The sequence below is a fragment of the Canis lupus genome, chromosome 27 (genome assembly GCF_048164855.1).
Source record: "Canis lupus baileyi chromosome 27, mCanLup2.hap1, whole genome shotgun sequence".
Lineage (NCBI taxonomy): Eukaryota > Metazoa > Chordata > Mammalia > Carnivora > Canidae > Canis > Canis lupus.
This window is the reverse complement of record NC_132864.1, coordinates 27,462,687-27,471,531: the sequence shown is the minus strand read 5'-3', so window position 1 is coordinate 27,471,531 and position 8,845 is coordinate 27,462,687. Positions and strand designations below refer to the sequence as shown.

Below are 8,845 nucleotides of genomic sequence, written 5' to 3'. Positions count from 1 at the left end.
ATGTGGTCTTCCTCCCACCCCTCTGCCAGGAGTGCCTAAACCCTCAAGACTCAGGTCAAATGCACCCCCCATCCCAAATCTTCCAGGTTGATGAAACCAACTGTACATAGGAACTGCAGTGTCAGAGGGGAAGGCTCTTAGGGAGGCACAATTTCTCAACCTGCATTTTGCAGATGAGCAAACGGAAGCCCAGAGAGGGCAACGGACTTGCCCAAGCCTGCACAGCAAGTCAGGAAGAGATAAAAACCACACCCAGATTTTAAGGCTAATATTTTCCAACCTCCCCACTTACTCTCTAGGGCAAGTTTATTCACCTTTGCCTCATCTGAACCTGGCCCAGAGGCGGCGCTTGTGAAGAGTCACAGGGCACATCAAGGCATTGAAACATGAAAGGCTTTGACAAGTCCTATAGAGAAAAAAGGCGATTTTAGTTTTGTGTAATATGCCTTTTCTCAAACTTGTGTTTGATCACAGAACCTGTTCGTGACAGCAAAAGTTGCTGTGTGCCATGTGTCTGGGGCACCGAAAGATATTTGTAATCTTAAAATAGCCCCAAGCTGGAAATGACCCAAAATTATCGGTAGTAAAATAAAGGTATGCTGACATGGCCACACCACGGAATATTATACGGCAGTGAATATGACTATGCTATACCTCCTTGTGACAACACAGGGGAGTCTCACCAATTAATGTTGAAGGGAAGAAGCCAGATGCAAAATAATAATTATTATTACTGGGGTTGGGTCCGTCCGTGGATAAGTAATACTATTGCTATTACTATTCCATGTCTATATAATTCAGGAAGAGGCCAAACTAAATCATGTTGTTCTCTGGTCTAAAGAAAACCAAAGGAAATGATGATCCCGACCAACATCGGGAGAATGAAGAAATCTGGTGGTTGGGGACGGAGTAGGGTGGAGGAAGGCCAAGTGGAAGATTCGAGAGCGGCTTCATGGGTAATTTGTCCCCCTCAACCCCCAGCATTCTCATCGGTGTGTTTGGCCTCCTGGCTTTTAGCCACACCCTCTGGGACTTCTTTGCCACAATCCTTGGTCACGAGAATGAAAGGCCAGATGAGCCTCATTGAGGGGGCCTGGCAGGGGAGAGGATGTGGAGAGCACTGGAGAACCCTCTAGAAAGGCAGCCAGGACAAGAGACGGGGGAATTGAACGTGCAGGGAGAGTGGCAAAGAGGCTGTCCCCCAAGCTGTCAGCACGGGGGCCCCAGGGGCCCAGCCTTGCATTGGCCCTTTCTGGGGAGGGTGTTCTTGGGCAGCGGGCACAGGTTGGGGTGGCGGGCGGGCCGGGCGGGCCTGCGCAGATGGGGTCACGGTCCGGGGCGCTGCTCCACGGACCGGCCAACCCCAGCCACCAGGCCCCTGCTGGCCTTCATTTTCTAGCACTTTCTCTCGCGCCTCCCGGGGATGGCCGCGGTGTTTGCTGTCTGGCCGGGCCTGCTTGGCCGCACTCGGGAACACAGGCCCCTTCAGAGGTGCCCCCCGAGTCGGTCGGGCCGCCCGAGCCCTGACAAACTCTTGAGGGGAGCGGGCGTCGAGGCCCAGCTGTGTAAATGTTTTTGGTTTTCCTGCTGAGGCTGGGGGTTGAGTCGGTGCCAAGACAAGCCTCGCTTGAGTTTTCTTTGGCAAGGCGACCCGGCTCAGGAATGTCAGGAGAACTTTCCAAATGGGATGGTCTGTCGGTGTGACCTCGGGCTGAAAGCTGGGCCCTGCGTACACACACGGTGCCATCATCATCATCTCATCCCTGGGCCCCCATCTACGGTCAAGAAGAGGTGGTCAGAGGGGAGCCAGTCTCCCTGCTTGCTCTCCTCCTTCATGGGGGGCTATCTGTGGGTACCTCAAGTGAGCATGGGTAGAAGAGTGGCTTTCAGCATCCAGGGGGTGACGGTGCTTTTGGGGTGCTGTGGGAGCTCCATTCTAGGCCGTGGCTGCAAGGTTGGGAGAAGAGCCCACGATGCCACTGTGATGTGTGTGCTTTTCTTCTGGTTGAACTCTGCTTGGTTCACTAGGACTTGGACCCTTCTCGGTGGATCTCACAGGGGGAAAATCTAGAGCAGGGGCTTTCAAATGTAAAATCCGCCCAGGGGCAGCAGGCCAACCACCCCAGTGAGTACAACCGGCCCCCCTGGAGGGAGGCGATAGGGATGGGTGGGGACTGGGCAGCCTGGGGACACGCTGCCTCAACTCAAGAGGTGGATGCTTCTCGGCTCCAGCTGACCTTGGCTCTGGGTGAACGTCATTCTGATGTGGCCTAAACTTCTGAAGTTCCAAAGAGAGACCAAAACTCTGTGAAATCTCCCAATCGTTAGATGTTGGCAACTAATTCAATTAAAAAAAAATGCACGAAGCATGATGTTAGCCAAACAAAACACATCTGGGAGTCGGATGAGGCCTCCAGACCACGCATGTGTGACCTCTGGTCTCTAATTTCCTAACCCATGACTGCTAGCTGAGTGGACAGCTGGAAACAACAGCATCGGGAACAACAAAAGCAAGAGCGAAAACCTTCTGTCTGTGCTCCGGGCTGAGCCAGGCGCGGTGCCAACACTTCGTACACAGAGCTCCATGGGCTCCTCAACTGATAGCGTCGTGCCCACTTTACAGATGGGAACACTCGAGTGTCGGAGAAAGGACGCCCCTTGGCCAAGGCCACACCGTTACTAAGGGGCAGAGCAAGGATGCGATCGCTCTGTCTGACTCCCAGCACGGGGCTGAAGTCAAGGTATTTGCTTTTGTTTTGGTTGTTTATTTAACTCCTTCGTGTACGCACATTTAGCGAGCTCTTTCTGTGTGCCGGGCACTGCGCCAAGCGCGCTGCAAGGCTGAAATGAGGGAACATATGGAAAATGCACGGGGCGTGGCCGTAGGTGTTCAGTCTGTTGGCTCCTGGGATTATGACTGTGTTATTCCCAACATGCACATACCTACATGGCATGTGTCCTGCAGGCGTCACGGAGAGGTGGGTGGAGGGAGGAGGTGGTAAAAGTAGGAGTCCTGTATAGCCTCTCCTTTTGATGATGCCCAGCCTCGTGGGTCTCAGCTAGAAGTTTCCAGGCACTCTTGCCACGATCCTGGGATTACCCTTCCCATGTGCAATCTGTGAAATGAGCAACAGTGTGGCTCAGCTCAGAGTCCCTGGATGGAAAAGCTCAGTTCATGGTGGCAAAGTTCTAGATGGTGAGCACCAGGAAGAGGGCTTGACCATCTCAGTGCCCCCCAGAGGGAACAGTCATGCTGGCAAAGGTGCCCAGCCAATTCAGGGCTCTGATGGGCTTGGGGAGAAGCCAGCCGGCCCCGCAGTACTAGGCAGACAAAGCCGGGGTGCCAGGGTGCCACCAGCCGGGGCCCTGAGTCCTTCTCTGTGGGGTCAGAGGCGTTTGGACAAAGGTCCCCAGAGCAACCTGACATTTATAATTTGCAGAGCCAGACTGTGAACTAGCCCTCCCCAGCTCTCAAGGCCCTGCTGGCTCCCCATTGCCTCCCACACTGCCCATCGTGAGCCCCAGGGAAACGGTCTAGGGAGTGAGTATGCGTGAGCAAGTGGACGCCACCCAGGACGGGGCCAGTCCTCACCCATCCGCCTGGCCATGGTCTCGGTTCCACACGGTGGGCAGTTTGGGCAACATCGGGTAGAGAGAGTCCAGAACTTGAGATTCCAACAGAATTCCGGGGAGGTCCAGGAGGTGGGGGTGCCCGGTAGAGAGGCCAAGCGGACCTGAGTGAGGAGTTCTTGGTTTCCTTTCTGGTTCCAGTCTGTGATGAGAAGTTGTATGGGGAGAGTGTCTTCACCAGCCTGGGCCGCTATAATGACAGCAAGGACTCGGTGGCTTATAGACACGAAAGCATTTCTCACTGTTCTGGAGGTGGGACGTCTGAGGGTGAGGGTGCCTAAATGGTCAGGCCCTGGTGAGAACCGTCCCCTGGGTCACACACCACCAATGTCTTCTATCTCCCCCTGCCCCCGTGGTGGAGAGCTGAAAGGAGGCAAGCTCTCTCCTGACTCTTACAAGGACAGTAACCCCAAAGGCCTAACCTCCTAATACCATCACACTGGAAGGGGGGATCATCCTGTGAATTGGGGGGGGACACAAATATATAGTCCATAAGAGAGTGAGCTCGCCTCGGGCCCGGGCTGAACACCAGTCTTGACAATGGCAACCACAATAACTTTTGTTCACTGAGCACTTATTATGTGCCGGCCCCAAAGGAATGTCATTGCATCCCTACACTGGCCCTATTATTCCTGTTCTTTTTTTAAATATTTTATTTATTTATTCATGAGAGACACAGAGAGAGAGAGAGAGAGAGGCAGAGACATAGGCAGAGGGAGAAGCAGGCTCCATGCAGGGAGCCCGACATGGGACTCGATCCTGAATGCTGGGATCATGCCCTGAGCTGAAGGCAGACGCTCAACCGCTGAGCCACCTGGGTGCCCCTATTATCCCTATTCTACAGAAGGAAAAACTGAGGGTCAGAGAGAAGTCACGTAGCAGTTGAGTGATGAAGCCGGAACTTGAACCAAACCAAGTCTGCATCCAGACACTGCTTTTCTGAGTGGGCCCTGTTTACCCACAGTCCTCGACAGAGCAGACAGGCATTGCCATCCCCGCTCGGCGGGTGTCCCAGGTGGGAGAAGCAGCCCTGGGGAGGCCTGTGCACAGGTCCGCAGTGGTGTGGAGTTGACCTGGGACTCAGGTCCTCTGCCTCCAGCCACCATCCGGCAGCACCAGCCCCCTTGCCGGGAGTGCTTCCCACCCACCCATCGGATGCAGTTAAAGGCTGACCAGCCGTGAAGTCCCCACCCAGGGGGGTGTCCAGGGGGCTCCCAGAAGCCCCAGGCTGCGGATGTACAGGGGGGTGTGCATGCAGCCCCCCCGAGAGGCCGTGCCAGAGCCCGGAGCCCAGCCAGCCTCCAGAGGTGGGTGATTTGGAATCGGAACACATGGCTCTTCCTGGTATGTAATGAGCAGGGAGTGAGCTGATAGATATGCTAATTTCATTATTCATGTACATAATTACAATCTAGAAGTTGGCAGCTTTCTAGGTAATGACAGGAGGGAAGGGGAAATGTACCTAACTTTTGTAATATATGTGTGGTATTATTTAACTCTTAAATTAAGATCAGGGATCTAATTCACTCACTGGATACACGGCAGCAATGCACAACCTCCTCGTACCTGTCTGCCGGGTAACCCCGCCTTCCTTCCACAAACATCTACCGTGTGTCAGGCTTTGTGCCCCAGTGTGAGGGTGGCTATGGCGAAGGAAGCCCAGCTCCTGCCCTTGGCATCTCATGGTCCAGGACACAAATAAGTCAGCAAGAAGTTGACAGCGTCTAGCATGCGCAGGCAGCAGTGGGGAGCAAGGAGTGAAGGGCACAGAGGGAGCTGCCTACTTCACCCCCCACACACACACACACACAGGGAGGGAGAGAGGGAGTCAGGGAGGGCTTCCCGGAGGAGGCGGCAGCATTGGTCTTGGTCTGCATTGGTCTTGAAAGGTGATGGGGAATAGCCATCCGCTCAGAAGAGAGAGGAAAGGCATTTGAGATGGGTGGTGGGTAAAACAGCTTGACCAGAGGTGGGATTAGGGGGGTATTTTTGAGGATGTTGCGCAAGGAGAACTGTGGGAGGCAGGGCTGGCACGGAGTTCTGACAACGGGCCTCTCCAGATGCAAATCTTAAAACCACTGCCCTTGCTCAGCCCACAAGCTGGGGGGGGGGAGCGGGGGGGCAGTCCGCAGCTCGTCTCTGAGCTGTGAAGGCCTGGGACAGGGCAACAGGCGAGGAGTGCCAGCTAAGGCCCATTTGGTGGCTGCGGGGCCCTGGGGGGCGGGGGGCACCCAGCTGCGGGTAGCAGGGCTGGGGCAGTGGGCAAGCTTGGAGGCGGGCCCTATGCTGGGAGTGGGAGGGGGAGCCTGCAGTCCCCAGCAGCCTGTGAACAAAGGCAGCTTTGGGCTTCCCCCCAGCTGGATGAGGGGGCTTTGCAGAGGAACCTGGGCCCGTCGGGGGGTGTGAAATTCTTGATTAGGGCCGGCAGTGGCCTGCCCTCTCCGTGATGTTGCTCTTCCTGACCCCTCCCCACACTTGGGAGTGGGGGGAACAGCTGCACAAACAGAGGCCAGGGAGCGGGGAGGCAGCGGAGACGTGAGAGGCTGTCTGTCCAGCAGCCCCACACCCACTTGCAATCCACGGACACTTTCATGGGAGAACACGCATGTGTCGACACTTGCACCGTGTGGTGTCGGCCCCCGGAGTGGGGAGGGTTACCGGTCGCGGGCGTGTGGGGCTGTGGGTGTGCAACGTGTGTTAGGGTGTGGGCACTGTGCATGCATGTGTGCGAATGCACACAGCCTAAGTGTGCTTGTGTGGGCGTATACATCAAGTATGCACATGCACATGTGGAGATGCACATGAGACGTGGGAGGTGTGGCATGTTTGCACACGCAGGATTACATTGGCACCTGGGCATAAGGAATGGGCATGTGTGGGCATGTGGACACATTAGGCCTTGTCTGTGCATGTGTGTGTGCGACTGTGACAGCGTGTGTTGTACAAGATGAGTGAATGAGCATATGTGTGCATGTGTGATTGCGTTGGCCCGTGTGCGCGGAACGTGGAGGTGTGTGTGCGCATACGTGTGGGCGATTGTGTGTTCTGCTTGTGTGTGTAAAGCACGTGTGAGAGTGTACTGGCCCATGTCTGTGGGGTGTGTGTGATGCACTGAAAGAAGGGGCTCACGTGTGACGTTGCGGCGAGGGAGGGTCTGAGTCAGGGCTCAGCCCCAGCCCCCAAGTGACAGCCACGTGGAGCTTGCCCATGTCGTGGGGTGCCCCTGTCTGCTGCCTGGCATCTCCCCCAAGGCCCCGGTTCCTCCCTCCGGCTAGTCCTGCGTGGCTACGCTCCTCAGAAGGAATGGTTTGTTTTTCCTCCGAGTCCATCCTTCTATAATTGTTTCCATGTATTTCCCTCGATTTGTGGTTAGAAATCCATTCCCACCTCGCTCAGCTCCCAGCCCAGGGCCTCGCTCAGTCCTGGGGACGCACACGGAGGACCCAGACACTGGGCAGAGGGGCCAGGCGTGGGGGGTACCTACCGTGCACCAGGCACCTGAGAGGGTCACCGATCGCCCCTCCAGTCGCCCTCCCAAGTCCTGCCTGAGAGCTGAGACGTTTACATCGGCTAAGAAACAAGAGGACCCGGGGATGTATTCAAGCCCCCTGAGCGGACAACTTGCCCCAGGTCCCAGAAGCCCGGCAGCCTCCAGAGCGACCGGGAACCCAGATGTGCCTTCCGGACCCCTGCCGCATCCCACCCATGACACCCACCTACCTACACCCTCCTGGCCCGCCCTTCGCCATCAGACCATCTTCTCCGGGGAAGAGGGGCTGCTAGAAGATTCAGGATGAGTCTATGCGTCTCCAGGTTAAAACGGAGACCAGGGGAAATTTATATGACTCCACTTTCCTCATCTCTCTAGATCCCCTCGTCGAGCCAGTAATGTATTCCCCCTTCTTGCTAACACACTTTTTAAAATGTTAATAGACTGTAAATTACTTTTCTTTTTATACTTCTTAAAATAAGCGTTTCCTCTTGTAGATGGCAAGACGACGCTGGAGTTACGGGCTTGGTTTTATTACCGTCGAGATGAGATGGACTGGAGAGAGCTCATACAGCTTTTATAGGAACTATTTTATTTATAAGAATTTTCCTAATGTCAGATGGATGTGACATGCCTGGTTTCTTTCTGCCCGGTCTTGAGAGAGGAGGGGAACTGAGCCTGGTCTGGCCTGGGTTGCGTTTCTTTGCCCTGGAAACTACACGGTTGTTGAGGAAAATCTGTTCTTCGGCAGTCCTCATCCACTAGTCTCCCAGAGGACACTTGTATACTTGTGGTGATGGGGAACTCATTCCCTAAGAGGCCACTCAATCTGCAGTGAAAAGCACCAAATCCTTTCCTATGCTAACCTCCACTGATTGGTCCTAACTCTGCTCTCTGGACGTAGAGAGGAGATCTCTCCATGCACCTTGGGAGACCGCCAGGGATTTGAAGGCAGCCACCATCAAGTTCTGTGTCTTCCTTTTGCTGCATGAAACAGTCCCTTTAAATATTTAAAGAATAAATATTTCTCCATCACTTGCTTATTTCACCCGCCCTCCAAAATGTTTTCATTTTCTCCAAGGTCAGAGAAAATTTTAGCTTCTCTTAGTTACCACGACCAGTATGTCCCACTAGCTCTCCCGGGAGACCCCCACTGTGGCGATGATTGTAAGGATTTTGTGCTCACACGATTTCAGAAAGGCCAGGCTAAGGAAACCTAAGTAGGTTTCTTGGCAGCAGGACTTATCCGAGCCTTGATATGATTAATGTGCGCTGTGACTTGCCAAAAAGGGGCTGAGGAGACAGCGTTTTATGAACTCAAGTGACTGGAACCATGGGTTTTTCAAAGGGCATCCCGGAGAGTATGTGTGCCCCAAACAGTTTGGAAATGCTGTTTTGGCATAGCTCTGGGATGGTCGATGTCAAATAAAAGGATAATGCCCGCTAGCTCCTAGGAACCCAGTGTGTTGGCCCTGCCTTAGCAGTTCCCCACTGTGGTTTCCGTTCACCATGGGTGTCTCCTAGTGGTGCGTCAGGGTCCGACACAAGGATGCCTTCGTGCCTGGGTTCTCAGCATGGGTGGATTTGGCCTCATGTTAGGAAAGGAATCCTGGGGTGCCGGGGTGGCTTGGCCGGTTAGGCGTCTGCCTTCGGCTCAGGTCATGCTCTCTGGGTCATGGGATCGAGTCCTGCATTGGGCTCCCTGCTCAGTGGAGAGTCAGCTTC

At 54.7% G+C, this 8,845-nt stretch overlaps 1 long non-coding RNA gene across 1 annotated transcript; it reads left to right on the top strand.

Moving 5' to 3' along the window:
- Nucleotides 1-2,478: 2,478 nt before the first annotated feature.
- Nucleotides 2,479-8,168, top strand: LOC140619000 (uncharacterized). The gene is made up of 2 exons (XR_012018974.1): nt 2,479-2,741; nt 7,618-8,168. It is a non-coding gene; the product is annotated as an uncharacterized lncRNA (long non-coding RNA).
- Nucleotides 8,169-8,845: the final 677 nt, after the last annotated feature.